The 27,847-nt window shown below is 52.6% G+C and overlaps 1 pseudogene; it reads right to left on the bottom strand.

The window, feature by feature from the left end:
• Positions 1-27,847, bottom strand: part of LOC123950439 — a 56,557-nt pseudogene that overhangs the window by 1,157 nt on the left and 27,553 nt on the right.

Consider the following 27,847-nt stretch of genomic DNA (forward strand, 5'->3'; position numbering starts at 1 on the left):
GGCCCTTTTCACCCACTTCTCCCACCCTCCACCCCCTGCCTGGGGCAACCACCAATCCATTCTCTGTATCTATAAGCTTGGCTTGTTTTTATGTAATTCCACATAACAAATGAGATCATAAGGTATTTCTTTCTCTGACTTATTTCATTTAGCTTGGCACCCTCACAATCCATCCATGTTGTCACTAATTGTAAGATTTCATTTTTTCTTATGGTTAAATAGTATTCGTGTGTGTGTGTGTGTGTGTGTGTGTGTAACACATTTTCTTTGTCCATTCATCCACTGAAGAACACTTATGTTGTTTCCATATCTTAGCTATTGAAAAGAAGCTGCACAGAACATTAGAAGTACAGTTATCTCTTTGAATTAGTGTTCTCATTTTCTTTGGATAAATGTCCAGAAGAAGAATTGCTGAATTGTAGGATAGTTCTATTTTTTAGGTTTTGAAGACCCTCCATACTGTTTTCCACAGTGGCTACACCAATTTACTTCTCCACCAACAGTGCACAAGGGTTCCCTTTTCTCCATATCCTGCCAACACTTGTTATTTCTTGGGTGTGAGGTAAGATCCCTTTGAGGTTTTGATTTGCGTTTCCCTGATGATGAGTGATGTTGAGCCTCTTTTCATGTACCTGTTGGCCAATGATGTGTCTTCTTTGGAAAATGTCTATTCAGATCCTCTACCCATTTTCTAATCATATTGTTTTTTTTTTTTCCTATTGATTTGTGTGTGTGTTCTTTATATATTAACCCCTTATCGGATATATTATTTACAAATATTTTCTCCCATTCCATAGATTGCCTTTTCATTTTGCTGATGGTTTCCTTTCCTGTGCAGAAGCTTTTTAGTTTGATGCACTCACACTTCTTTATTTTTGCCACGGTCAAGATGCATGTTGAGGAGTTTATTGCCTATGTTTCCTTCTAAGAGTTTTATAGTTTTAAGTCTTACATCAAATCTTCAATCCATTTCTTTAGATTTTGGTATTAATCTCTACACCCAATATGGGGCTCAAAATCACAAGCCTGAGATCAAGAGTCACATATTCCACCAACTGAGCCAGCCAGTTACCCCTCATGTCTATAATCTCTTTTGAGCTAATTTTTGTATATGGTGTCAAATAATAGTCATTTCATTCTTTTGCATGTGGCTTCTCAGTTTTTCCAACACCATTTACTAAAGAGACTGTCCTTTCCCCAGTGTATATTCTTGCCTCTTTGTCATAAGTTAATTGTCAATTTTTGTATGTCTATTTCTGGGTTCTCTATTTTATTTACCCATTTTAAAATTGGATTGTTTTCTTGCTATTGAGTTGTTTAAATTCCTTACGTATTTTGGACATTAACCCTTTATAAGATGTGTGGTTGGCAAATATTTTCTCCTGTTTCAATGGGTTGTCTCTTCACTCTGGTAATTGTTTCCTTTGTTGTGCAGAAGGTTTTTGGTTTGGTGTAATCTCATTTGTTTTTTGCTTCCAATGCTGTTGCTTTGGTGTCACGTCCAAAAACAACACTGAGAAGAGGGATATCAAGAAGTTATCCCCCATGTTTCCTTCCAGTAGTTTTATAGTTTTCGGTAGTGCAGTTAAGTCTTTAACACATTTTGGATTTTATTTCTCTGTTTGAAAGAGAGGAAGAGAAAGAGCATGAATGGTGGGAAGGGACAGAGGGAGAAGAAGTAGATTCCCACTGAGAAGGAAGCCTAACTCAGGGCTGGATTCCAGGACTTCGAGATCATGACCTGAGCTGAAGGCAGCCTCTTAATTGACGGAGTCACCCATGTGCCCATCTTTAACCCATTTTGAGTTGATTTTTTGTTTATAGAGTGAGATGGGGTCTGATTTCATTATTCTGTATGTGGCTAACTAGTTTTCCCAATAGCATTTATTGAAGAAACTCTCCTCATTGTGTGTTCTTGGCTACCTGCTAAAGATCAATTGACCATAAATGTTTGGATTTATTTCTGGGCTCTTCATTCTGTTCCATTTGCCCAATGTCTGTTTTTACACTGGTGCCATGCTGTTCTGACTTCTATGGCTTTAGAGCGTATTTTGAAATCGGGTAGTATAAAGTCTCCAGGACTTTTTTTTTTCCCCTTGAGATTGTTTTGGCTAATTCACATTCCTTTGGAGCTCCATATGAATTATAGGATTTTTAAAATTTCTATGAAAAATGCCACTAGAATTTTGATAGATATTTTATTGAATCTATAGATGGCTATAGGGGAGTATAGACATTAAAACAATATTAATTTTTTTCATCCATGAACAATGGATATCTAGCCAACACTTTTGTGTCACCAATCCAGGGGTTCCCAATCTTGAGGGCGTGGGGGCCAGGCCTTTGGGGATGGAAGCCTGAAAACCCAACCTAGGGTTAGGATTAGGGCCTAGGAGCATGGCAGGCCTGAACTGCCAGCGCTGAGGCGGCTGCCCAGGGGACTGAATAGAGGGCCGGGTTGGCCGGCATTCTAAGGTGACTCAGTCCACCCCTGCACCTGGCCTTTAGAGCACTTTCTTACAGGGTTCAGACCTCCACCACTCCAGAACTTGGGCCATACCCAGGTGGCTCTCCTGAAAGTCCCTGCCACCAGAAGCGAGCTCAGCGGGGGTCTCAGGCCAATTCTCATGAGCTTTCTGCCAAAATCGATGTCATTTGAGCAAACTCCTGAGAATTGGCCAGCGTTGTGTGGTAATTCTGACCGCAGGTGCACTAGGTGTTTGGAGCTATTTCTCTCTAGGTGTGTGTTGCGACCCTCTGTGACCATGGGCTGGCCCAAGCAGCTCCCCTGAGGACCCTGTTGAGGCAAGTTCCCAGGCGGGAAGAGTTGAGGAAGGGGGTCAGGCTGAGCGTCAGGCTGTGTTTGTGGCCCCAGGGGGTGCCCAAGGTGGGGGTGGCCTCAGGGTGGCTTGCAGATTTCTCCTGTGCTGAGGGTTGTGCACAGCTCCAAAGGGCACGGCTTCTTCCTGGGTGGCAGGCAGACTCCTGAGGTATGGTTCAGGGGTCCTCAATTTGGAGGGCTTGGGGACCAGGTCTCTGGAGACAGAAGCCTGAAAATTCAACCTAGGGTTAGGGTTAGGGGTTAGGAGCATGGCAGGCCCAGTCTGTCAGTGCTGAAGCAGGATCCCAGGGGCGCTGAGTGGAAGGCGATTTTCAGATGGAGAGTCAGGCCTGGGTTTATTGCCGGGGGGCTACAAAAGGTAGGGTGGCCTCAAGGGGCAAGCAGGTTTCTCCTGCGCTGAGGGATCTGCGCAGTTCCAAACAGTGCGGTTTCTTCCTGGGTAGCGGGCAGACTCTTGGGTGTGACTCAGGGGTACTCAACCTGGAGGGCTTGGGGACCAGGCTTTGGGGATGGAAGCCTGAAAACCAAACCTAGGGTTAGGGTTAGGGCCTAGGGGGATAGAAGGGCTGACCTTCAGTACTGAGGCGGAATCCTCAGGAGGCAGAATGGAGGGCGTGGGACAGAAAGGGCATCAGGCTATGGGTTTGTAGCCAGTGTGTCCACCGAAGTTGGGGGTGTCATCAGGGGGTATGCAGGTTTCTCTTATACTGAGGTTGAGCGCGGCTCCAGACGGCCCAGTTTCCTCCTGAGTGGCAGGTAGATTCCTGGAGTGTGGCTCAGAGGTCCCCAATCTGGAGGGTTTGCGGGTCAGGATTCTGGGGACAGTAGCCTGAAACCCAACCAAGCGTTAGGGTTATTGTCTAGAGGCATGGCAGGCCTGATATGCTGATACTGTGATGTGGAGGGCAGGGATCAGATGGGGTGTCAGGGTCAGGATTTAGAGCCAGGGTGTCTGCCAAAGTCGGGGTTGTCCTCTAGGGGCATGCAGGTTTCTCCCTCACTGAAGGTTTTGTGCAGCTCCAAATGGTATGGTTTCCTCCTGGGTGCCAGGCAGAGTCCGGAGGTGTGGTTCAGAGGTCCCCAGACTTGAGGGCCTGGGTGTCAGGTATCAGGGGATGGAAGCCTTAAAACCGAACCAAGTTTAGGTTTAGTGACTAGGGCATGTCAGGCCTGTTCCGTTGGTGCTGATGCAGGATCTCGGGAGTGCTGAGTGGAGTGAGGGTTTCAAATGGGGTGTCAGGCCTGGGTTTATAGCCGGGGGGTGGCCTCAGGAGTGCATGCAGGTTTCTCCTGCACTGAGGGATCTATGCAGCTCTGAATGGCACAGTTTCTTCCTGTGTAGCAGGCAAACTCCAGGGGTGTGACTCGGGCCCTCAATCTGGAGGGCTTGGAGAATAAGCCTCGGGGGATGGAAGCCTGAAAACCTAATCTAGGGTTAGGGTTAGGGCCTAGGGGCATAGCAGGTCTGATCTGCCAGTGCTGAGGCCGGATCCCCAGGGGCTGATTGGAGGATGTAGTTCAGACAGGGCATCAGGCGCGGGGTTTGTAGCCAGTGCGTCTGCTGAAGTTGGGGGTGTCCTCATGGGGCATGCAGATTTCTCCCTCGATGAGGGTTCTGCACAGCTCCAAATGGCATGGTTTCTTCTTGTTTGGCAGGTGGACTCCCAGGTATGACTCAGGGGCCCTCAATCTAGAGGGCTTGGGGAGGCATCTGAGGACAGAAGCCAGAAAAACCCAACCTGGGATTAGGGTTAGGGCCTAGGGGCATAGCAGGCCCAATCTACCAGTGCTGAGGCAGAATTCCAGGGTTGCTGAGTGGAGGGAGTGGTTTGGACAGGGCATCAGGCTCTGGGGTTGTAGCCAGTGTGTCCACCGAGTTGGGGGTATCCTCAAGGGCGCATACCGGCTTCTCCCATGCTGAGGGTTATGTGCATCTTCAAAGGGCATGGTTTCCTCCTGGGTGGCATGTGGAGTCTTTAGTGTGGTTCAGAGGTCCCCAGTCTGGAGGGCTTGGGGCCAGGCTTTTGGGACTAAAGCCTAAAACCCAACCTAGGGTTATGGTTAAGGCCTAGGGGAGTGGGAGGCCCAATCTGCTGGTGCTGAGGTGGGATCCTGGGGTAGCTGAGTGGAGGGTGTCAGGCTCTGGATTTAGAGCCAGGGTGTCACCGAAATTGGGGGTCTCCTTGGAGGTCATGCAGATTTCTCCCTTGCTGTGGGTTTTGTGCAGCTCTAGGAGACACAGTATCTTCCTGGATGACAGGTAGAGTCCTGGGATGTGGCTCAGAGGGCCAGGGGTCAGGTCTCAATGGATGGAAGTCTGAAAACCCAACCTAGGGTTAGCATTAGGATCTAGGGGCATGGCAGTCCAGATCTGCCAGCCCTGAGGTGGGCCCCCCTGGGGGCTAGTCAGAGGGCAGTATTGGTCGGCATTTCAGGCAATCTGGGTCCTGTGTGTGCCTAGTGTTTAGGTCGCTTTCTCACAGAGCTTTGGCCTGCAACCACTTGGGACCACGGGCCAGGTCCAGTCGGCTCCCCTGAAGGACCTAACACTGGAAGTGAGATTGCCGCTGGTTCTGGCCAATTCTCACAAGCTTTCTGTCGAATCAATATCTATCTGGGCATAAATCTCATGAGACTTGGCCGGCATTTGGCAGCGAATCGGGCCAGGAGCATACCAAGTGCTGGGAGAGCTTTCTCAATAGGTGTGTTTTGCAACTGTCCTGGACCAAGGGCCAGCCCATGCGGCTCTCTATGGGCTCCCACTGAGGCTAGCTCTCAGAGACAGAGTTCAGAGAGGGGGTGAGGCTGATCTTCAGGCTTGGGGTTACTGGTCCAGGGGGTAGCACCCATGGTGGGGGTGGCTTCAGGGGGGCATACAGGTTTCTCCCGCGCTGAGGGTTCTGTGCAGCTCCAAATGACATGGTTTCTTCCTGGGTGGCAGGTGGAGTTCTGGAGTGTGGCTCAGAGGTCCCCAATCTGGATGGCGTCACGGCCAGGCCTCTGGGGATAAAAGCCTGAAGTACAAATTCGGGTAAGTTTAGGGACTGGAGACATGGTAGGCCCCATCTGCTGGTACTGAGGTGGGATCCCCAGGGCGTTGAGTGGAGGGTGAGGTCAGAAGGGGCATCAGACTCCGGATATAGAGCCAGGGTTTCTCCCGAAGGTGGGGGGTGTTCTCAGGAGGACATGCAGATTTCTCCCTCACTGCGTGTTTTGTGCCACTCTAAAAGGCACGGTTTCTTCCTGGGTGGCAGGCAGAGTCCTGAGGTATTGCTCAGAGGTCCCCAAACTGGAGAGCCTGGAGGTCAGGTTTCGGGGGATGGAAACCTGAAAACCCAACCTAGGGTTAGGGTTAGTGCCTGGGGCATAGGAAAGCCCATTCTGCTGGTGCTGAAGCAGCATCCCAGGGGTGGTGAGTGGAAGTCGGGGTTAGATGGGGCATCAGGATCTGGGTTTATGATCAGGGTCACCGCTGATCATGGGGGTGTCCTCAGGGGGCATACAGATAGATGATTCCCACTCTGAGGGTTTTTTTTTTTTTTTTTTTGTAGCTCCAAAGGACACCTTTTCATCCTGGGTGGCAGCCTGACTTCGGGGGTGTGATTCAGGGATGCCCAATGTGGAGGGCTTAGGGACCAGGTCTCTGGGGATGGAATTTGAAAACCCAACGTAGGGATAGGGTTAGGGCATAGAGGCATGGCAGGCCCGATATGACGATGCTGAGGCGGGATCCCCTGTGGCTGAGTGGAGGGCGGTGGTCAATTGGGGAGTCAGGCTCTGGATTTAGAGCCAGGGTGTCCGCCGAAGGTAGGGGTGTCATCAGGGGGTCATGCAGGTTTCTCCCTCGCTGAGGGTTTAGTGCAGCTCTAAACAGCACGGTTTCCTCTTTGGTGACAGGGGGAATTCTGGGATGTGGCTCCCAGATCCCAAACTGGAGGTCCTGGGGGTCAGGTCTCAGGGGATGGAAGCCTAAAAACCCAACCTAGGATTAGGGTTAGTGACTAGGGTCATGGCAGGCCTGTTCTGTTGGTGTTGAAACAGGATCATAAGAGTGCTAAGTGGAGGGAGGGTTTCAGTTGGGGTGTCAGGCCTGGGTTTATAGCCAGGAGGGCTGCTGAAGGTGGGGGTGGCCTCAGGGGTGCATGCAGGTTTCTCCTGTGCTGAGGGATCTGCACAGCTCCAAATGGCACTGTTTCTTCCTGGGTGGCCGGCAGACTCCTGGGGTGTGACTCAGGGGTCCTCAGTCTGGAGGGCTTAGGGACCAGGCCTCTGGGGACGGAGACTGAAAACCCAACTTAGGGTTAAGTTTGGCCTAGGGCCATAGCAGGCCAGATCTGCCATTGCTGAGGTGGGATTCCGGGGGACTGTGTGGAGGGTGTTGTTCAGATAGGGTATCAGGCTCTGGGTTTGTAGCCAGTGTGTCCGTCAATTTTGGGGTGTCTTCATGTCTAATGCAGGTTTCTCCTGTGCTGAGGGTTCTGCTCAGCTCCAAACAGCATGGTTTCTTCTTGAGTGGCAGGTGGACTCCTGTGCTGTGACTCAGTGGCCCTCAATCCAAGCCAAAAAGGCTTGGGAACCAGGCCTCTGGGGATGGAAGCCTGAAAACCCAACCTAGGGTTAGGGTTAGGGCCCAGGGGCATAGCTGGCAAATTTGCCGGTGCCGAGCTGGGATCCTGGGAGGCTGAGTGAAGGGCATGGTTCAGATAGAGTGTCAGACTCTGGGTTTGTAGCCAGTGTGTCTGCTGAGGTTGGGGGTGTCCTCATGGCGCATGTTGGTTTCTCCCACACTGAGGGTTCTGTGCACCTCCAAATGACACGGTTTTGTCCTGGGTGTCAGGCAGAGTTCTCGAGTGTGGCTCAGAGGTCCCCAATCTGGAGGGCTTGGGGGCCAGGCTTCTGGAGACAGAAACCTGAAACCCAAGCTGGGGTAAGATTAGGGCCTAGGGACATGGCAGACCCGATCTGCTGGTGCTGAGGTGGGATCCCAGGGTAGCTGAGAGGAGGGCGGTGGTCAGACTGGGTGTCAAGCTCCGGATTTAGAGCCAGGGTGTTCACCAACGTGTGGGTGTCATTGGGGGGTCATGTAGGTTTCTCCCCTGCTGCGGGTTCTGTGAAGCTTGAAATGACACGGTTTCCTCCTGGGTGACAAGTGGAGTCATGGGGTGTGGCTCAGTGTTCCCCAATCTGGAGGGACAGTGCCAATGTGGCTTTAGACCTGTGGAGGGGTTGGGAGCTGCATTAGTCTTTGGAAGGCCCGGCAGTGCCGGTTCACGCCACTGGAGGGAGTGGTGAGCTGTGGTGCGAGAGTCCCTGGACGGCATGGTAATGCTGCTTGCCACCACTGGAGGCAGTGGCGAGCTGCAGTGGGAAACACGCTGTAAGAGGAGTCAGTGCAGCCTGTTGGCTCTGACGACAGTGGCGAGGTGCTGGGTGAGAGACCCTGAAAGGTGAGGCACTGCAGCTTGTTTTTACAGGAGGGAGTGGTGAGCTATATAGTCTCTGTTTCTGCAGGCTCAGGAGTGGTGGTAACAACCCCTGGAGCCAGGCCCCCACTCAGCCTTGTGCCCCGTTTTCCCAGGTTTGCTGGTAATGTGCTGTCAGGATGGTCGGGAGGGTCCTCTCGGTGGGGCTCTGGAGCCAGGGGGGAATCAAACCCTACTCATGCTGCATTTGGAACCGAGGAGTTGAGTGTTTGTTTGGAAGAGTGTATTTGCTTCTCCCAAAAGGACAAGGGCATTGGTCAGCTTTAGAAGTAAGTTAATGACCACTTAAGAAACAAGCATGTGTCTCCTTCTCCCAGGAACTGGAGCAGGTGTGCAGGCTTCAGGTGGGAGGTGCCTGCTTATCCCCGCCTGACAACCCTTCTTCACTCTGGCTCCACGAGACCTGAGGTTTGGAAATCAGCGTCTGAGTCAGTCCTGCAGCTTGTCCCAGGACGTCAGCGTTCAGAGAAAAGAGCAGGCCCATTGGGCGCAATGTCACATCCATGGCAGGATGAGAGGTAAAACTTCTCTTTCACCCCAAATCTCCTGGGATTTTCTCTTGTCTTCAGTGGAGCCACAAAGTCAAATTGAAGCAGCTGTCAGCAATCTAGGGTGGGTGTCAGAGTTCCTGAGTTTCCCTGCAGGGAGTCCGTGGCAGGGGATCCCATTTTCTCTTTATTTCTGGCTTACGAAGGTATTTGGAGCACCTCTTTCCTAGGCAATCCCTTGGATTAGAAAGGGAAGATGAAATTGACTCGGTGTGTGTTTTCTTCACCAACTGTGTTTATTCCATTGGGTCTAGGCTGTGGTGGAATGGCCAGCATCTAGAGTTAGGAGGCTGTTTGTGGTCAGATAGAGACTTGGATGATATCTTGTCCTTTGTCAGAGGTGATGTATCCTAATGGATTCGTCTTTTCATCCAAAGAATTCCAATGAGGGCAGAGGGAAAATTCAAAAGGATTCCAAGGAGCCTTGGGCGAGTTAAAAGGGCAGCTTGACTTTCTAGTTTCACTCAGTAGACCATCTAGATAGTTGGACATGCCATATTTTCTCTGCAGTTTCATGGGTGGTGAAGTCAGAAGGAGAGTCTTTTGGAATTCCCCTGGATAGAGGCATTCTGGTGGCTTCAAGAGGATTGGTGTCAGGAAAGCTGGGGTGAATTTCAGTGACTGCTTGCCTCATGCTGGGTGAGTCAGGTTATCCCACAGGTTTTCCATTTCCTCCTTAGGAAATTGCTGGCAGAGAATGTTCTGCTTAAAGCAGAACCCTCCTGCACTGTTGGTGGGCAGGCGGGCTGTTGCAGCCACTCTGGAAAAGAGTATGGTTCCTCCAAAAACTTAAAACTGAACAACCCTAGGACCGAACAATTGCCCTCCTAGGTATTTTCCTGAAGGGCACAAAAATGCACATTCAATGGGGTACAAACACCGTGATATTTACAGTAGCATTATCAACCATAGCGAAACGATGGAGGGAATCCCAATGTCCATTCACTGGTGACTGTGTGAGTATATATATATATATATGTATATATATATATAATCTCCCACATCTTTTGAATGGAATAGGACCCAGCTTCAAAAAGAATGAAATCTTACCATCTGCAAAGATGTGGATGGGTCTAGAGTGGATTAAGTGAAGGAAAATCAGTAGGACAAGATCAATACCCTATGACTTGATGCCTGTGGAATTTCAGAAAGAAAACAGATGAACATAGTGTGGGGAGAAAGGCCAATGAGGAAACAGACTCAAACTTAGAGCACAAGCCGAAGTTTGCTAGGGAGCAGGGGTGTGGGGGGAAATGTTAAATGTGTGACGGCTCCTAGGGAGGGTGTTTGTTGGGATGAGCTCTGGGTGTTCTATGCAGGTGAGGAATCATGGAATCCTACCCCTGAAGCAAAGGAATTATCACTGCATGGAAACGAACTGGAATTGAAGTCAGTAAAGAAGACCATGTTCTACTTCATGAAGAGTGAGGTAAAATGGAGTGATTTTCGCTCTCTTGCTCTGTGGATGATCATTTTCAGACACACTGTGGTAGGATACGCTAGTTTCTGATTGCCTGAGGAGTCCTCAGGAAGCTGCCACGGACGATTCAGATGTCAGAGCATGTACATGTTCCATTGATTTGTCATTTACAGTTTGCCCAGGTAGAAAGTTAAGTGGAGAGAAATAGGACAGAAGAGGAAAGGAGGTGTTAAGTGTTCAGGAGATGGCCTTTCCCCTTTCTCATGAAAGCCTTAGGCCAGTGTAATTTTAGAAGAAGCAGGGGGGGATCCCAGAGCTTTGTGGCAGACAGGGGAGTTCCGGGTCTGCCTGGAGTCTACAGGGTTCCCTGAAGAGAGTTGAGCTAGGGGCATGGCAGGCCCGAACTGCTGGTGCTGAAGTGGGTTGCCTGAGGGGCTGAGATGAGGATCAGGTGAGGATCAGGCTCCGGGTTTGTTGACAGGGCCTGCAGAACGTGGGGGAGTTCTCAGGGGGCCATGCAGGTTTCTCCAGCTCTGAGGGTTCTGCACAGCTCCAAATGGACTGGTTTCCTGCTGGGTGGCAGGTGGACTCCTATGGTGCGGCTCCAGGGTTCCCAATCTAGAGAGCTTGGGGGACAGGTCCCCCGGGAAGGAAGCCCAAAAACACAATTTAGGGTTATGGCCTGGGGGCATGGTAGGCCTAATCCCCTGGCGCTGGGGCGGGCTCCCCTCAGGGTTGAGTTGAGGGAATGCATCCGGAGGTGTGACAGAATCGGGTTTGTGGCCAGGGGGGCTGCTGATGGTGGAGGTGGCTTTAGGGGGGCATGCAGGTTTCTCCCTCTCTGAGGGATCTGCGGAGCTCCAAATGGCATGGTTTTCTCCCACGTGGCAGTTGGATTCCTGGGCTGTCACTCAGGGGCCCTTAATCTGGGGAGTTTTGGGGCCAGGCCTCTTGGGATGGAAGCCTGAAAACAGAAAGTAGACTTAGGGTGAGGGCCTAGGGGCATGGCTGGATCTGCCAGTGCTGAGGCAGGCTCCCTGGTGGGCTGACCTGAGGCTAGGCATGAGGCAGCATGTCTGACTCCGAGTTTGTGTCCAGCGGCTCCACAGAAACTGGGGGTGGCCTCAAGGTGGCATGCAGGTTTCTTCCTCTCTGAGCGTTCTGCACAGCTCCAAATGACACAGTTTCCTCCCATGTGGCGGGCACAGTCTTGGGGTGTCACTGAGGTGTCCTTAATCTGTGGGGCTTGGGGGCCAGGCCTTTTGGGATTGAAGCCAGAAAACCCAAACTAGGGTTAGGGTTAGGGCCTAGGGCCATGGCAGATCCGATCTGCCAGTTCTGAGGCAGGCTCCATGGTGGGCTGAGTTGAGGGCAGGCATCAGGTGGCACGACGGACTCCAGGTTTGTGTCCAGGGTGGCTGCAGATGCTGGGGATGCCTCAGGCGACAAGCAGGTTTCTCCCACTCTGAGGTCCTGCCCAACTGCAAAAGGCACCTTTCTGGGTGGCAGGTGGAGTCCTGCGGTAAGACTCAGGGGTCCCCAATCTGACAAGCTTGCGGGCCAGGCCTCTGGGCATGGAAGACTGCACACTCCACCTAAGGTTAGGGTTAGTAACTTGGGGCATGGCAGGCGCGATCTGCTGGCGCTGAAGCAGGATCCCCCTAGGGCTGAGTTGTGGACATGTGTCCAGCAGTGCACCAGATCTGGCTTTGTGGCCAGGGGGCCACGGATGGTGGGGGTGGCTTTAGGGGGGCATGAAGGTTTCTCCCTCTCTGAGGGTTCTGCACAGTTCCAAATGGCAACATTGCGACTGAGGCAGCCATCAGAGTTCCAGCATGAGTCTCAGGGATCCCCAATCTGGCAGGGCTGAGGTCAGACCTCTGGGAATGGAAGTCTGGCCACGCCACCTAGGGTTATGGTTAGGGTTTATTGGCATGGCAGATCCGATCTGCTGGCGCTGAGGCAGGCTCCCCTCGACTGAGTCAAGGACAAAGGTCTGAGGCACATCATGCTCTGAGTTTGTGATCAGTAAGGCTGCCGAATTTTGGGGTGGCCTCAGGGAGGCAAGCAGGTTTCTCCTGGTCTGAGAGTTCTGCACAGTCCCAAACAGCAGAGTTTCCTCCTGGGTGGCAGGCAGACTCCTGGGATGTGGCTCCAGGGTACCCAATATAGAGGGCTCGGGGGACAGGCCCCTGGGGACAGAAGCCTGAAAATCCAACCTAGGGTTGGAGCGAGGGCCTAGGGTCATGGGAGGCCTGATGAATAGTAGGAGGCATTGGCCTCGCGTGCACCTGCCTCATAAAGCACTTTGTGGTGGGTTTGGGCTACAACTGCTCAGGACCCTGGGCCAAGCCCAGGCGGTAACCGTGCTGGTCCACGCCGCCAGAAACGAGTTTGTGGGGGGGTTTCCAGCCAATTCTAAAGAGCTTTCTGCCCAAATCGATATCGATTTGGGCAGAAAGCTCTTGAGAATTGGACAGCATTGGGCATCGATTTGGGCTGAGCTGGCACCCATAGTCTGGAGCACTTTCTTGCTAGGTGTGTGTTAAGGCAGTCCGGGAACACAGGTGGGGCCCATGTGGCTCCCGCGAGGGACCCCGAGAGTGTAGCTTTCCGGGTACAGATTTGAGGGAGGGGGTTCACCTGAGTGTCAGCCCCTGTGTGGCTCCATGGGGCGCCGAAAGTGGGGATGGTCTCAGGGGGAGATGCAGGCTCCTCCCGCTCTGAGGGTTTTGTGCAGCTCAGAAGGGCTCGGTTTCCTCCTGGGTGGCAGGCAGAATCTGGAGTGTGGCTCAGGGGTCCCCAATCTGGAGGACTCCAGGGACAGGCCCCTGGGGACGGACTCGGAAAACCCAACCAAGGTTTAGAGCCAGGGACTAGGAGCATGGCAGGTCTGATTCGCGAGCACTAGTGCGGGCAACCCAGTGGGCTTAGTAGCAGAAGGCATTGGCCTCGTGTGTACCTGGCTCGTCAAGGGCTTTCTTGCAGGGACCGGACCGTGACCACTTGGGACCTCAGGCCAGACCCAGATGTTAGCCCCATGGGCCCGCACTCCGGAAACGAATTTGCAGGGGGTTTTCCAGTCAATTCTCACGAGCTTTCTGCCCAAATTGATATCGATTTGGGCAGAAAGCTCGTGAGAATTGGCCGGTGTTAGACGGCGATTCGGGCCGCGCTGGTGCCTCGGTCTACAGTGCTTTCTCACCAGGCACGTGTCGTGGCCATCTGGGAATATGGCCCGCGCCCATGTGTCTCCTGCGAGGACCCCCACGCAGGGGAGCTTTCAAGGGGTAGAGTTGAGGGAGGGGTCCGGCTGAGCGTCAGCTTCTGTGTTTGCGGCCTAGTGGGGTGCCAAATGTGGGGGGTGGCCTCAGGGGGTGCCTTGCAGGATTCTCCCGCTCTTAGGGTTTTGCACAGATCCGAACAGCACGCTTTCCACCTGGGTCGCAGGCAGAGTCCTGGGGTGTGATTCAGGGCTCCCCAATCTGGAGGGCTCGAGGGATAGGCTCCTGGGGACGGAAGCCTGAAAACCCAACCAAGGGTTAGGGCCAGGGCCTAGGCACATGGCAGGCCCAATCTGCTAACACTGGGGCAGGCACCCCAAGGGGCTGAGTAGCGGAGTCATTGTCCTCCCATGTGGCTGCCTTTTAAATGGCTTTCTTGCATGGTTCGGGCCACTACCACTCAGGACTCCAGGCCAGGCTCACGCAGAGTCCTTGGGGGCCCTTGCCTCTGGAAGCAAGTTTTCTGGGGGTTTTCCAGCCAATTCTCACGAGCTTTCTGCCCAAATGGATATGGATTAGGACAGAAAGCTTGTGAAAATTCACCGGCATTGGACAGTGATTCTGGCCATGCTGGCACCTGTGGTCTAGAGTGTTTCTCTCTCGGTGCGTGTCGCAGCCATCCGGGAACATGGGCTGGGTTCATGCCGCTCCCGTGAGGGCCCACGCACAGAGCACATTTCCTGGGGCAGAGTTGAGGGAGGGGTTCTGGCTGAGCGTGAGCCTCTGTGTTTGCAGCCTGGTGGGTCATCAAAGGTGGGGGGCCTCAGGGTGGGCATGCAGATTTCTCCCACTCTGAGGGTTTTGCACAGATCTGAATGGCACACTTTCCACCTGGGTGGCAGGTGGAGTCCTGGGGTATGGTTTAGGGTTCCCCAGTGTGGAGGGCTTGAGGGACAGGCCCCTGGGGATGCAATACTGAAAACCCAACCGAGGGTTAGGGCCAGGCCTAGGGGCATGGAAGACCTGATCTGCCAGCCCCAGGGTGGGCAACCTAGGGGGATGAGTCATAGGAGATGTTGTCCTTGCATGCACCTGCCTCACGGAGGGCTTTCTCGCAGGGTTCAGGCCGTGACCACTTGGAAGCCGGGGCCAGGCCTTAGCATTGGCCCAGTGAGGCTGAGCCACTGGAAGCGAGTTTGCCAGGGGTTTTCCGGCCAATTCTCAAGAGCTTTCTGCCCAAATTGATACCGATTTGAGAATTGGCTGGCTTTGGGCAGCAATTCGGGTTGCTGGAGCCTGTGGTCTAGAGCGCTTTCTTGCTAGGTGTGTGTCGGGGCCATCCAGGACACGGGCTGAGCCCACGTGCCTCTCTCAAGGGCCCTCGTGCAGGGCAGCTTTCTGGGGGCAGAGAAGATGGAGCGGTTCCGGCTGAACGTGAGCCTCCATCTTTGCAGCCCAGTGGGTCACTGAAGGTGTGGGTGGCCTCAGGCTGGGAATGCAGGTTTCTCCCGCAGAATCGTACGGCACACTTTCCACCTAGGTGGCAGGCAGAATCCTGGGGTAGGTCTCAGTGGTCCACAGTCTGGAGGGCTTGAGGGACAGGCCCTTGGGGACGAAGCTTGAAAACCCAGCTGAGGTTTAGGGACAGGGCTTAGGGGTATGGTAGGCCTGAACTGCCAGTGCCAGGGTAGGCACCCAGGGGGCTGCGTAGTGGGAGGTGTATCCTCCCACTTTATGAGGCATGCACCTGCCTCATAAAGGGCTTTCTTGCAAGGTTCAGGCCATGACCACTCGGGACCCTAGGCTAGGCCCAGACAGCGGCCCTGCAGGCCCGCGCTGCCAGAAGCGAGTGTGCCAGGGCTTTCTGCCCAAGTTGAAATCCATTTGGGCAGAAAGCTCGTGAGAATTGGCTGGTGTTGGGTAGTGACTCAGGCCACGTTGGGGCACACGTTCTAGAGAGCTTTCTTGCTAGGTGTGTGTCGTGGCCATCTGGGAACACAGGCATGCCTGAGCGGCTCCCGTGTGTTCCCCTGCACAGGGGAGCTTTCCTGGGGCAGAGTTGAGGGGGAGTTCCAGCTAAGCATCTGCCTCTATGTTTGGTGCCCAATGGGGCGCTGAAGGTGGCAGTGGCCTCAGGGTGGGCATGCAGCTTTCTCTTGCTCTGAGGGTTTTGTGCAGATCTGAACGGAACGTATGATCCACCTGGGTGTCATACGGAGTCCTGGGGTCTTGCTCAGGGGTCCCCTATCTGGAGGGCTTGAGGGACAGGCCCCTGGGAATGCAATCCTGAAAACCCAACTGAGGGTTAAAGCCAGGGCCTAGGGGAAGCCTGAGCGAGCAACACCAGTGTGGGCAACCCAGGGCGCTGAGTAACGGGAGGCTTTGTCCTCGTGTGCACCTGCCTAGTAGAGGGCTTTCTCACAGGGGTGGGCCGCGACCACTTGGGCCCTCGGGCCAGGCCCAAGTGGTGGTCCTGGGTGCCAGCGCAGCCAGAAGCAAATTCGCCAGGTGTTTTCCAGCCAGTTCTCACGAGCTTTGTGCCCAAATCGACATTGATTTCGGCAGAAAGCTTGAGAGAATTGACTGATGTTGGATTGTGATTTGGGCCACTCTGGCGCCCGTGGTCTAGAATGTGTTCTTGTTAGGTGGGATTCGTGGCCATCCTGGAACACGGGCCGGGCCCATGCAGCTCCTACGAGGGACCTTGTGCAGGGGAGATTTCTGGGTGCAGAGTTCAGGGAGAGGGTCTGGCTGAGCGTCAGCCTCTGTGTTTGCGGCCCAGTGGGGCACTGAAGATGGGGTGGCATGGGGGGAGGCATGCAGGTTTCTCACTCTCTGAGGGTTTTAAGGAGCTCCGCAAGGCACAGTTTCCTTGTGGTTGGCAGGCGGAGTCCTGGGGTGTGGCTTAGGGGTCCCCAATCTGGAGGGCCTCTTGGGACAGAAGGTTGAAAACCCAACTTAGGGTTAGGGACTAGGGGCATGGAAGATCTAATCTGCCAGCGCTGAGGTGGGATACCTGGGGGCAATTTTGAAGACAGGCATCTCGGGGTGCATCAGGCTCCAGGATGGTGACCAGGGGTGCTGCCGGAGGTTGGGGTGGCCTGAGGGAGCCATGTAGGTTTCTCCCTGTCTGAGAGTTCTGCGCAACTCCAGATGGCAGTTTCCATCTGGGTGGCAGGTGGACACCTGAGGTGTGTGTCTGGGGTCCACAATCTGAGAGCTTGTGGGACAGGCTCCTGGGGACAGAAGCCTGAATACCATAGGGTTCTGATTAAGTCTTGGGGCATGTCAGGCCAGCTTAAGGCTGGAGAATGTCTCCCAGAGCTGAGACGGGCACTCCAGGGGCTGAGTAGATGGAGTGTTTGGCCACGTGTGCACATGGCTTTTAGAGCACCTTCTGGAAGGGTTTGGGTAACACCACACAGGACAATGATTTGGGCACCAATTTGGGCAGAAAGCTAGTGAGAATTTGTCGGTTCTGGGTGGTGATTCAGATGGTGCGCCGGCCCCGTGCTGGGAGCGCTTTCTCGCTAATTGCATGTAGTGGCCTTACGAGACTGCGAGTGGAGCCATGATGCTCCCTGAGAGTCCCCACAGAAGAAAGCTCCCCAGGGGCAGAGTTGAGGTAGGGTGTGAGCATTAGCGTTAGCCTCTGGGGTTTTTTTTTTGGCAGCAGGGAGTGCCAAAGGGCATTATGGTCTGAGGTGGGCATGCAGGTTTCTCCCGCTCTGACAGTTGCCCGCAGCACCTGCTGGTGCTGAGGCCTCAGGGGATGGAAGCCCGAGAACCCAGCCCTGGGTTAGGGTTCGGGCCTAGGGGTATGACAGGACCACCTGCCGGTGCTGAGGCAAGCTCACTGGGGGGCTGAGTAGAAGGCGGGTTGGGCCAGCATTCAGAGGCTAACCGGGCCGCTTGTGTACCGGGCATTTAGAGCGCTTTCTCGAAGTTTTCGGGCAACACCACGCAGGACCCTGGGCCATGCCCAGGCAGTTCCCCAAAGGCACACGCTGCTGGAAGCGAGTCTGCTGGGTTTTCCAGCCAATTGTCATGAGCTTTCTGCCCAAATCAACACCGATTTGGGCAGCAAGAAGTGAGAATTGGCCGGCGCTGGGCAGTGATTTGGGTCACTCGCTGGCTCGGTGCTGGGAGCGCTTTCTCACTAGGGGTGTGTTGGGGCCATGAGGGACTGCCAGCAGAGCCCACGTGTCTCTGCCTGGTCCTGGCTGAGGAAGGCTCCCCCGGGGCAGATTTGAGGGAGGTGGTGTGCATTAGCATAGGGCTCTGGCTTTTGTTGACAGAAGGGGTTGTGGAAGGTGAGGGTGGCCTGAGGTGGGCATGCAGGTTCCTCCTGCTCTGAGTGTTTCCTGCAGCTCCCAAGGGCATGGTTTCCTCCTGGTGGTAAGCAGAGTCTTGCAGTATAGCTCAGGGGTCCCCTCCAGAGGGGCCAGGCTTCTGGGGACGGAAGCCTGAGGACCCAGCCTGGGTTAGGGTTCAGGCCTAGGTACATGGCAGGCCCCAACTGCCGGTGCTGAGGCAGGATCCACAGGGGGCTGAGTAGAGGACAGGTTGGGCAGGCATTTGGAGTGTCCTGGGCCGTGCATGCACCCAGTGTTTAGAACGCTTCGGGGGAGCCGCCTGGGCCTGGCCCAGGGTCCCGCATGGTGTCACCAGATGCCTGCCAAAAGGCACTCTAAAAACTATGAGCACACGTGGGCAAAGACTCCATCTACCCAGCCCCCTGGAGTGCCCATCTCAGTGCTGAGAGATCGGGCCTGACATGCCCCAAGCCTTAATCAGAACCCTATGTCAGGTATTCAGGCTTCCGTCCCCAGGGTCCTGTCCCCCAAGCTCTCCAGATTGTGAACCCCAGACCCACACCTCAGGTGTCCACCTGCCACCCAGATGGAAACTGCCATCTGGAGTTGCGCAGAACTCTCAGACAGGGAGAAACCTGCATGCTCCCTCAGGTCACCGCAACATCAGTGGCCCCCCCTGGTCACCAACCTGGAGACGGACGCTCCCCATGATACCTGTCCTCAACATCGCCCCCTGGGGATCCCACCTCAGCACTGGCAGATTGGGCCTGCCATGCCCCTAGGCCCTAACCCTAATTCTAAGTTGGGTTTTCAGGGTTCCATCCCAAGAGGCCTGACCCCCAAGCCCTCCAGATTGGGGACCCCTGAGCCACAACCTGGACTCTCTCTGCCACCCAGGAGGATACTGTGCTGTTTGGAGCTGCACAAAACCTTCAGAGTGGGAGAAACTAGCATGCACCCTGGAGGCCACCCCTTCCTTTGGCGCCCCACCGGGCCACTAACATGAAGCCTGGGGCTTGGTCTGAGCCCCTTCCTCAACTCTGGCCCTGGAAAGTTCCCCTCAGCTGTGGCCCTCAGGGGAGTCGAGTGGGTGTGGCCCAAGTTCCCAGATGGTCACAACATGCACGTAAGGAGAAAGCGCTGTAAACAGCAGGCGCAAGCACAGCCTGAATCATTGCACAACGCCAGCCAATTCTCATGAGCTTTCTCCCCAAATTGATATAGATTTGGGGAGAATACTCATGAGAATTGGCCGGAAACCCTCAATGAACTTGCTTCTGGCTGCATGGGTCTTCAGGGAAGCTGCCTGGGCCTGGCCGGAGGTCCTGAGTCGTCGGGGCCTGAACCCTGCAAGAAAGCGCTCTAAAAGCCAGGCACACAGATGGCCGACTCTCCTTCTACTCAGCTCCGTGGGGTTTCATTTTCAGCGCTGGCAGATCAGGCTTGCCATGACCCTAGACCCTATCCCGAACCCTAGGTTGAGTTTTCAGGCTTCTGTCCCCAGGGCCTGTCCCTGTAGCCCTCCAGATTTGGGACCCTGGAGCCACACCCTAGGAGCCTGCTTGCCACCCAGATGGAAACTGTGCCATTTGGGGCTTTGCAGAACCCTTCAGAGCCAGAGAAACCTGCATGCCCCCCTGAGGACACCCCCATCTTCTGCAGCCCCCAGCTACAAACCCGCAGCATGACGTGCTACCTGATCCTGCCTCAACTCAGTACCCTAGGGAAGCCACCTCAGCACTGGCAGATCGGGCCTGCCATGTCCTTAACTCACCTCAGGGACCCCTGTCAGCTCTAGCAGACCTGGAACTCCCATCTGCCGCAAGGCCTGGGATCCCCCCTTCTACTTCCAAAATTACACTGGCCCAAGTCTTTCATGAGAAAGGGAGAAGGCTACTTCCTGAATGGTTAACACCTCCTTTCCTCTTCTGTCCTATTTCTCTCCACTTAACTTTCTACCTGGGCAAACTGTAAGTGACAAATCAATGGAACATGTACATGCTCTGACATCTGAATCGTCCGTGGCAGCTTCCTGAGGACTCCTCAGGCAATCAGAAACTAGCGTATCCTACCACAGTGTGTCTGAAAATGATCATCCACAGAGCAGGAGAGCGAAAATCACTCCATTTTTACCCCACTCTTTATGAAGTAGAACATGGTCTTCTTTACTGACTTCAATTCCAGTTCGTTTCCATGCAGTGGTAATTCCTTTGCTTCAGGGGTAGGATTCCATGATTCCTCACCTGCATAGAACACCCAGAGCTCATCCCAACAAACACCCTCCCTAGGAGCCGTCACACATTTAACATTTCCCCCCACACCCCTGCTCCCTAGCAAACTTCGGCTTGTGCTCTAAGTTTGAGTCTGTTTCCTCATTGGCCTTTCTCCCCGCACTATGTTCATCTGTTTTCTTTGTGAAATTCCACAGGAGTCAAGTCATAGGGTATTGGTCTTGTCCTACTGATTTTGCTTCACTTAATCCACTCTAGATCCATCCACATCCTTGCAGATGGTAAGATTTCATTCTTTTTGAAGCTGGGTCCTATTCCATTGGATATAGATATAGATATAGATATAGATCTCCCACATCTTCTTTCTCCATTCTTCAGTGAATGGACATTGGGATTCCCTCCATCATTTTGCTATGGTTGATAATGCTGCTATAAACATCACGGTGCTTGTACCCCATTGAATGTGGATTCTTGTGTCCTTTGGGGAAATTGATGGATCCTAGGGTTGTTCAGTTTTAAGCTTTTGGAGGAACCACCATACCCTTTTCCAGAGTGGCTGCAACAGCCTGCACGTGCACTGACCTTGCAGGAGGGTTCCACTTTAAGCAGAACATTCCCTGCCAGCAAGTTCCTAAGGAAGAAACGGAAAATCTGTGAGATAACCTGACTTATGCAGCATCAGGCAAGAATTTCACCACAGGGTTCTTGATGCCAAGCCCCTTGAAGTCACCAGCATGCCTCTATCCAGGAGAATTCCCAAAGACTCTCCTTCTGATTTCAACGTCCACGAAACTGGGTGTTCCTGGCCCAAGTTCCTGGATGGCTGCAACACACCCCTAGCCAGAAAGTGATCTCAATAGCAGGTACGAGTGTGGCCTGAATCGCTGCACAATGCTGGCCAATTCTCACGAGATTTCTGCCCAAATCAGTATCAATTTGTGCAGAAAGCTTGTGAGAATTGGCCAGAAACCCCCAGCAACTCCTTTCTGGCTGTGTGGGCCTTCAGGAGAGCTGACTGGGCCTGGCCCAAGGTCCCGCGTAGTCGCGGCCCAAACACTGCAAGAAAGTGCTCTACATGCCTGGTGCACGTGCAGCCTGGGTCGCCTATGAATGTCGGCCAATCCCCCCTCTACTCACTTCCCTGGGAGGCTGCCTCAGCACTAGCAGCTGGGGCATACCATGCCCCTAGCCCCAACCCTAAGCGTGGGTTGGGTTCTCAGGCTTCTCTCCCCAGAGGCCTGGCCCTCAAGCCCTCCAGACTGGGGAACCCTCAGCCATACCGTAGGACTCCTCCTGCCACCCAGGAGGAAGCCATGCCTTTGGGAGCTGCGGGAAACACTCAGAGCTGAAGAAACCCACATGCCCACCTCAGGCCACCCATACCTTCGGTACCCCTTTTTGCCAACAAAAGCCGGAGCCCTACACTAATGCTCACCCACTTCCTCAAATCTGCCCCTGGGGAGCTTTCCTCTGCGGGGGCCAGCATGAAGCCCCGTGGGCCCAACTTGCAGTTCTGCACAGCCCCAACACGCACTTAGCAAGAAAGCACTCCCGACACCAGGCCAGCCCACAGGCTGAAAAACTGCCCAGTGCCAGCCAATTCTCACAAGCTTTCCACCCAAACTGATGTCAATTTGGGCGGAAAGCTCGTGAGAATTGGCTGGAAAGCCCTGGCAAACTCGCTTCCGGCGGCAGGGGCCTTCATGGGAGCCGCCTGGGCATGGCCCGGGGTCCTGTGTGGTTGCGCCCAAAGCCTGCAAGAGAGCCCTCTAAACCCCAGGTGTATGCACAGCCCCGGTACCCTCTGAATGTCTGCCCAGCCCACCTGGGATCCTGCATCAGCACCGGCAGGTGTGGCCTGCCCCTAGGCCAAACCATAACGCAGGGTTGGGTTCTCAGGCTTCCGTCCCCAGAGGCCTGGCCCTCAAGCCCTCCAGATTGGGGACCCCTGAGCCATACCACAGGACTCCTCCTGCCACCCAGGAGGAAAGCATGCCATTGGGAACTGCGGGAAACACTCAGAGCGGGAGAAACCTGCATGTCCACTTCAGGCCACCATCACCTTTGGAGTCCCCTTCTGCCAAAAGAAGCTGGAGACTGAGGCTCAGGCTCACAACCTAACTCAACTCTGCCCCTGGGAACCTCGCCTCTGTGGGGGGCCTCCAGGAGCAGGTGGCCCGGGTTGCAGTCTCACATGGCCGCAACACGCCCCTAGTGAGAAAGCGCTCTCAGCACGGGGCTGGCGTGTGGACCGAATTGCCGCACAATGCCAGCCAATTCTCAGGGGATTTCTGCCCAAATCAATGTCGATTTGGGCAGAAATCCCCTGAGAATTGGCCGGAAAGCCCCATCAAACTCTTTTCTGGCAGTGGGGCCTTCCACGGAGCTGCCTGGTCCCGGCCTGTGGTCCTGTGTGGTGTCGCTGGAAGCCTGCGGAAAGTGCTCTAAATGCCGGTTGTAGGAGTGGCCCAGGTCTCCTTGAATGCCGGGGTAACCCACCCTCTAAAGCCCCCCAGGGAGCCCGTTTCAGCAGCAACAGGTGGGCCCTGCCAGGCCCCTAAGCCCGAGCTCCGACCCTGGGTTAGGTTCTCAAACTTCCATCCACAGAGCCTTGGCCCTGAACCCCTTCAGATCAGGGACCCTTGAGCTACACCCCAAGAGACAATTTGCCCCCAAGGAGTGCCATTTGGAGATGCACAGAACCCACAGAATGGGAGAAACAGCCTGCCCCCTGAGGCCACCACCAACTTCCACGGCCCCTTGCCACTAACCCAGAACCTGAAGCCCCGTCTGACAGCTGCCCTCCTCTCAGCACCCCAGCGATCCTGCCTCAGCACCTGCAGATCTCTCCTGTACTCCCAGACTCTCATGGGACTCTTCATGGGGAATATTCTTACTATCATCTTTTTTTTTTTTCCTTTCATGGGCAGGGGCTGGGGTCAGGTAGGATAGATCCCAGTGTGTTCCCACTCTGCCACTGGAAAAGAAGAGCCCTCTCCCCCATTATCCATCATGTTGCGGATCTGGGGTGTGGGAAACTACCGCCCATGGGCCCAATGGACCTCCCCCCATGTTCTTGCAATCAAGTGGCTCTGGAACATTAGTTATGGACAGTCTGTGGCTGCTCTCAAGCCACAGTGTAAGAGTGGAGTCATTGCCAGAGACATCACATGGACTGCAACACCTCACAGAAAATCTTTACAGAAGACTTCCCAGAAAAGTCTGTGCTGATCCCTGGTCTCAAAGATCCTAGGATCATGTCCCTTCTTTGAATAGAACGTAGCGCCTTCTGGGTCAAATCTAATTTCTTCACCCCCCAGAGGCAAGGACGTCCATCCTTTTAGCCAGAACACCATCTCCATCCTCCTCTATTGACACTTTGAATGGCAGGTCTACAGGTCTGCAGCCCAATGGAAATTCACTGTCCTTTCCATGGTACTGATGCTCAGAAATGGAGGCGTAAGTGTGAACTTGTGAGTGTGAGCACACTCTTTGTTTCCTCTTTGTTAGCCACAGTGTGCTAGGAGAATAAAATACAGTAGTGAGCTTTCTATCCCACAGGAATAGCCATGCAATGTGGTTCCATAATGATCTCAGAAGGAAGCCACCTTCATAGAACAAACTTCATCTGGGAGGACTCCCAAGTCCCTTGTCCTGGACACTAGGTTTCACTGAGGCTGGGGGCACACAGAGGGACAGAGAGTCTCCATTCCCATCAGGGTTTTGAGGGATTCCTGCTGTTCCAGGACAAAAGATTCTGAAACCATTCATCCACCTGTCACCCAGCCAGGCATTTGTGACAGAGATCTACTCCAAGCAGAAAGGACAGAGTGAGAGACAACAAATGACAGCCTTGTGTGGCAAGTGCTATGACAAGGGACACTCAGGAGGACTGGGGCTGTGCAGGGTTGGCCAGACCAGGGGTACAGGGGGACAAGGGGGTGATCCAGGAGGATGTCACAGCTGTGCCCTTGGGTGACTACACATGTCAGTGTGACTGGGCATTGGCCAGATGGGAAATGACAGCATGGGTGAGGGGCGGTGTCCCTAAACTATCTTCTGCAAAGCAAAATTTCAGTAACGAGATTTCTTTCAGTACAGTTTCATGTCACATGCGTCCATGAGTCCCTAAAGTTCATTGCATAGAACATGAAACACCTATTTGGACATGGCTTTCAAACCTGAGGTGCTGGGGGCAGAGCACACTTGATATTTCTTTTTGTCGCTTTCAGAGTAGGATGACTTTTCCCACCTTCATATCCGACCCCAGGACAGGGAACAAAGGCAACACAGATCTACACTTCAAAATGTCCACAGAAATCTGCAAACCCAAGTTCTCACAAGAGCTGAAGTTTTAGGACCTGGGTGACAGAAAGGGGAGGCCATTAGCAAGGAACTAAAGGAACACGTCATGTGCATGTGAGCTGGCGCACTTCTCTACCTCAGAAGTAAGCCGTGCCTGACAGGAGGGAGTCCCACCTGCACCTGGTCCATCTGTTTGCTGCCCTTGAGCAGAGCAGAAGATGGGCTGAGCTGGGTGTGGCTGCCGAGGGGAGATGGCCAGCTGGCCACAGATGCTACCTGCCAAGTACCTGTAGGACCAGTTCCTGGTCCTCAGTTAAGATGAAACAATCATTATGTGTAGTGACCTATTTCTGGGGACAGGCCATGTGCTCAGTGCTTTGGTGAGCATATCCTCTCCCACTGTATATTTTAAAAACACCTTAGGCAGGTAAGACTGACATACACAAAGCTATCCATAGTTAATGTATGTAACTTGACCCTGACCCAACACTAATATCTAGTTAAGATATACTCAATTTAGAATATTGCTCATAAATTAGAGGATGGTTTTTAGGAGATAAGGAATTCAGGGACCAACAATTTTCCATCGTATTCTCCCTTGTATCTGGTAAATGGGAACACATTTGGCCATGTGCTATCTGGAGAGTGGCCACACGGGGGCAACAGTGAGTAAGCATTGCCCCAAATCGCACTGCAAAGCCAATTCTTCCTTCATCCTGTCAAACATTGTTCATTCAATGTTTACAGATCATGCTATAGATTATGAAAAGTGTGACTTTGTTGAATTTTTTAAAAACCAAACTAATTCTTTCAACCTGTTAAGAATAGTAGATGTTTTAAAAAATCTTTGTGTTGGCGAGCTGATGAAGCCCAGGGGCCTGCCTGGGAAAAGGCTGTTACTGTTGAATCTATTCAGGTCTACTTAGGAAACAAGGATGACTACTATTCCACTTCTTTTCAGGAAGAATTTGTGTCAGCTAACAGCACTGAATTCACACCAATAAAAGAATGCAAAAATGGTGCAGCTCAGAGGCACACAAAGGAGAATCAACAGCCTCCAGAAGCAGAGAAAGAGCCACACCCAGGAACAAAGAAGATGTACCACGAAGGCTCTGCTCAGGCCAACTGGCATTTCTATAGATCCTCTGGAGCTAGAATGTCCCCAGTACCCCTGGGGGTCATGTGTCAGGCAGAGTGCACACCCTGATGCTGCCCTGTGGGAACCCGTGACAAGCCTCCTGGTCCCTTCCTCCACAGGACACCCCCTACCCCCTGATGACTCCAGACTGCTTCTCGGAACTCCTATTTCCCTTTCTGACCCCATCCTCTACTTTTTCCATCACTGCCATCATATAGTGTACATTGAACTACTTACTATTCTGTCATTTACACGTTTTTGGTCATGATTTCTGTGAAACGATGCTTTGCATCATCTACCCTGATGTAGAATCCCTTATCACATTGGCTGACTTTGCTGTGCCCTCACAGTGTCATGGGGCTAGTGTCCTGGGCAAGGTCCTTACTAAGCCGGCTCAGCGGTTGCAGTGAAGTCCTGACCCAGGCACTGCTATTTGTGTGCAAGTAAGGCAGAACAGCCTTACTTGCAAAACCTTACAAAAACTTACAGCCAAAACCTTGATTTGGGTTCAGGATTGCTCATGGCCCCTTGGCCACATCAGATGGCCTGGGGGCACACCCTGAAGACACTTGCTAGTCCAGTGTTGCCCTGGGGAATCTCCATGGAACAGCCATTGTATGTAATGGGGGAACAGCCATTGTGTGTAATGGGGGAACTCCATAGGAGCTGGGACGCTGGGAGTCAGAACTCCTGAGATAGAATCCATCTTGGAGACACCCCAGAACTTAAAAACATTTAAAAATAGACTACTCTATGACCCAGTAATTGTATTACTTGGTTTACCCTGAAGATACAGACTGAGTGAAAAGTAGTGGCACCTGCCCCCCAATGTTCATTGCAGCATTATCCGCTCTAGCCAAACTATGGAAAGGGCCCAGATGTTCATGGATAGATGAATGGATAAAGAAGATGTGGTTCATAACTACAATGGAATATTATTCAGTGATCAGAGAGGATGAAGACTTACCATCACATCCACCTGGATGGAATTGGAGGGTATTATGCTTAGCGAAACAAGTCTATAAGAGAAAGACAATCGGCACATGGGTTCACTCATATGTGAAATAGGAGAAGCACCACAGAGGATCAGAGGGTAAGGTAGGGAAAACTGAATGGTAAGTCATCAGAGAGGGTGAAAAACCATGAGAGACTCTTCATTACAGAAACAAATTGAGGGTTGCTAAGGGGAGGTGGATGGGGATTAGGGTAACTGACTGATGGGTATTAAGGAGGGCATGTGATGCATTGAGCACTGGGTGGTATACACACCTGATCTATTATTGAACACTACATCTGAAACTAATGATGTACTACTGTAGGTTGGCTTATTGACATTCAGTTAAACAAAAAGAACTCAAGCAAACACTTCTAAAAATCTATATGGAACCATCAAAGATACTGAACTGCCAAGCAATGTTGAGAAAGAAAAACAAAGCTGGATGAGTCATAATTCCAGATTTTAAGTTAGACTACAAAACTGTGGTCATCCTAACAGCATGGCACTGGCACAAAAATACACAGAGTGACCTAGGGAACAGGAGAGAAGCTCGGATATAAACCTGCAATTGTGTGGCCAATTAGTATTCCCCAAAGCAGGCAAGAATATCAAAAAGGAAAAGGACAGTCTCTACAACAAACAGTGTTAGAAAAACTGGATATCTACTCATAGAAGAATGCAATTACTTTGCTTCCTTACACCATACAGACACATAAAATCAAAACAATTTCAAGACCTCAACGGAAGACCTGAAACCATAAAAAACCTACAAGAGGGCACAGACAGTAACTTCTTGACATGGACCAAAGCAACATTTTTCTAGACTGTCTCCTGGGGCAAAGGAAATAAAAGAAAAAAATAAACAAATGGGACTATATCGAAATAAAGTTTCTGCACAGCAGAAGAACTAGGAAGAAGTAATAATAATAAGACAACCTACTAAAAGGGAGAAGATATTTGCAAATATCCTATGCAGTAAAGAGATAGTGTCCAAAATATGTGGAGTGGATACAGCTCAACACCCAAAAACAAACAACCCAATTAAGAAATAGTCCAGGGGGCGCCTGGGTGGCTCAGTGGGTTAAAGCCTCTGCCTTTGGCTCAGGTCATGATCCCAGGGTCCTGGGATGGAGCCCCGCTTCGGGCTCTCTGCTCTGCAGGGAGCCTGCTTCCTCCTCTCTCTCTGCCTGCCTCTCTGCCTAGTTGTGATTTCTCTCTGTCAAATAAATAAAATATTAAAAAAAAATAGTTGGAAGACATAAACAGATATTTCTCCAAAGAAGAAATACAGATGGCCAATGGTCCCATGAAAAGATATTATTACCTGACCTCAGGAAAATGCG

Source organism: Meles meles, chromosome 9, assembly GCF_922984935.1.
Source record: "Meles meles chromosome 9, mMelMel3.1 paternal haplotype, whole genome shotgun sequence".
Classification (NCBI taxonomy): Eukaryota; Metazoa; Chordata; class Mammalia; order Carnivora; family Mustelidae; genus Meles; species Meles meles.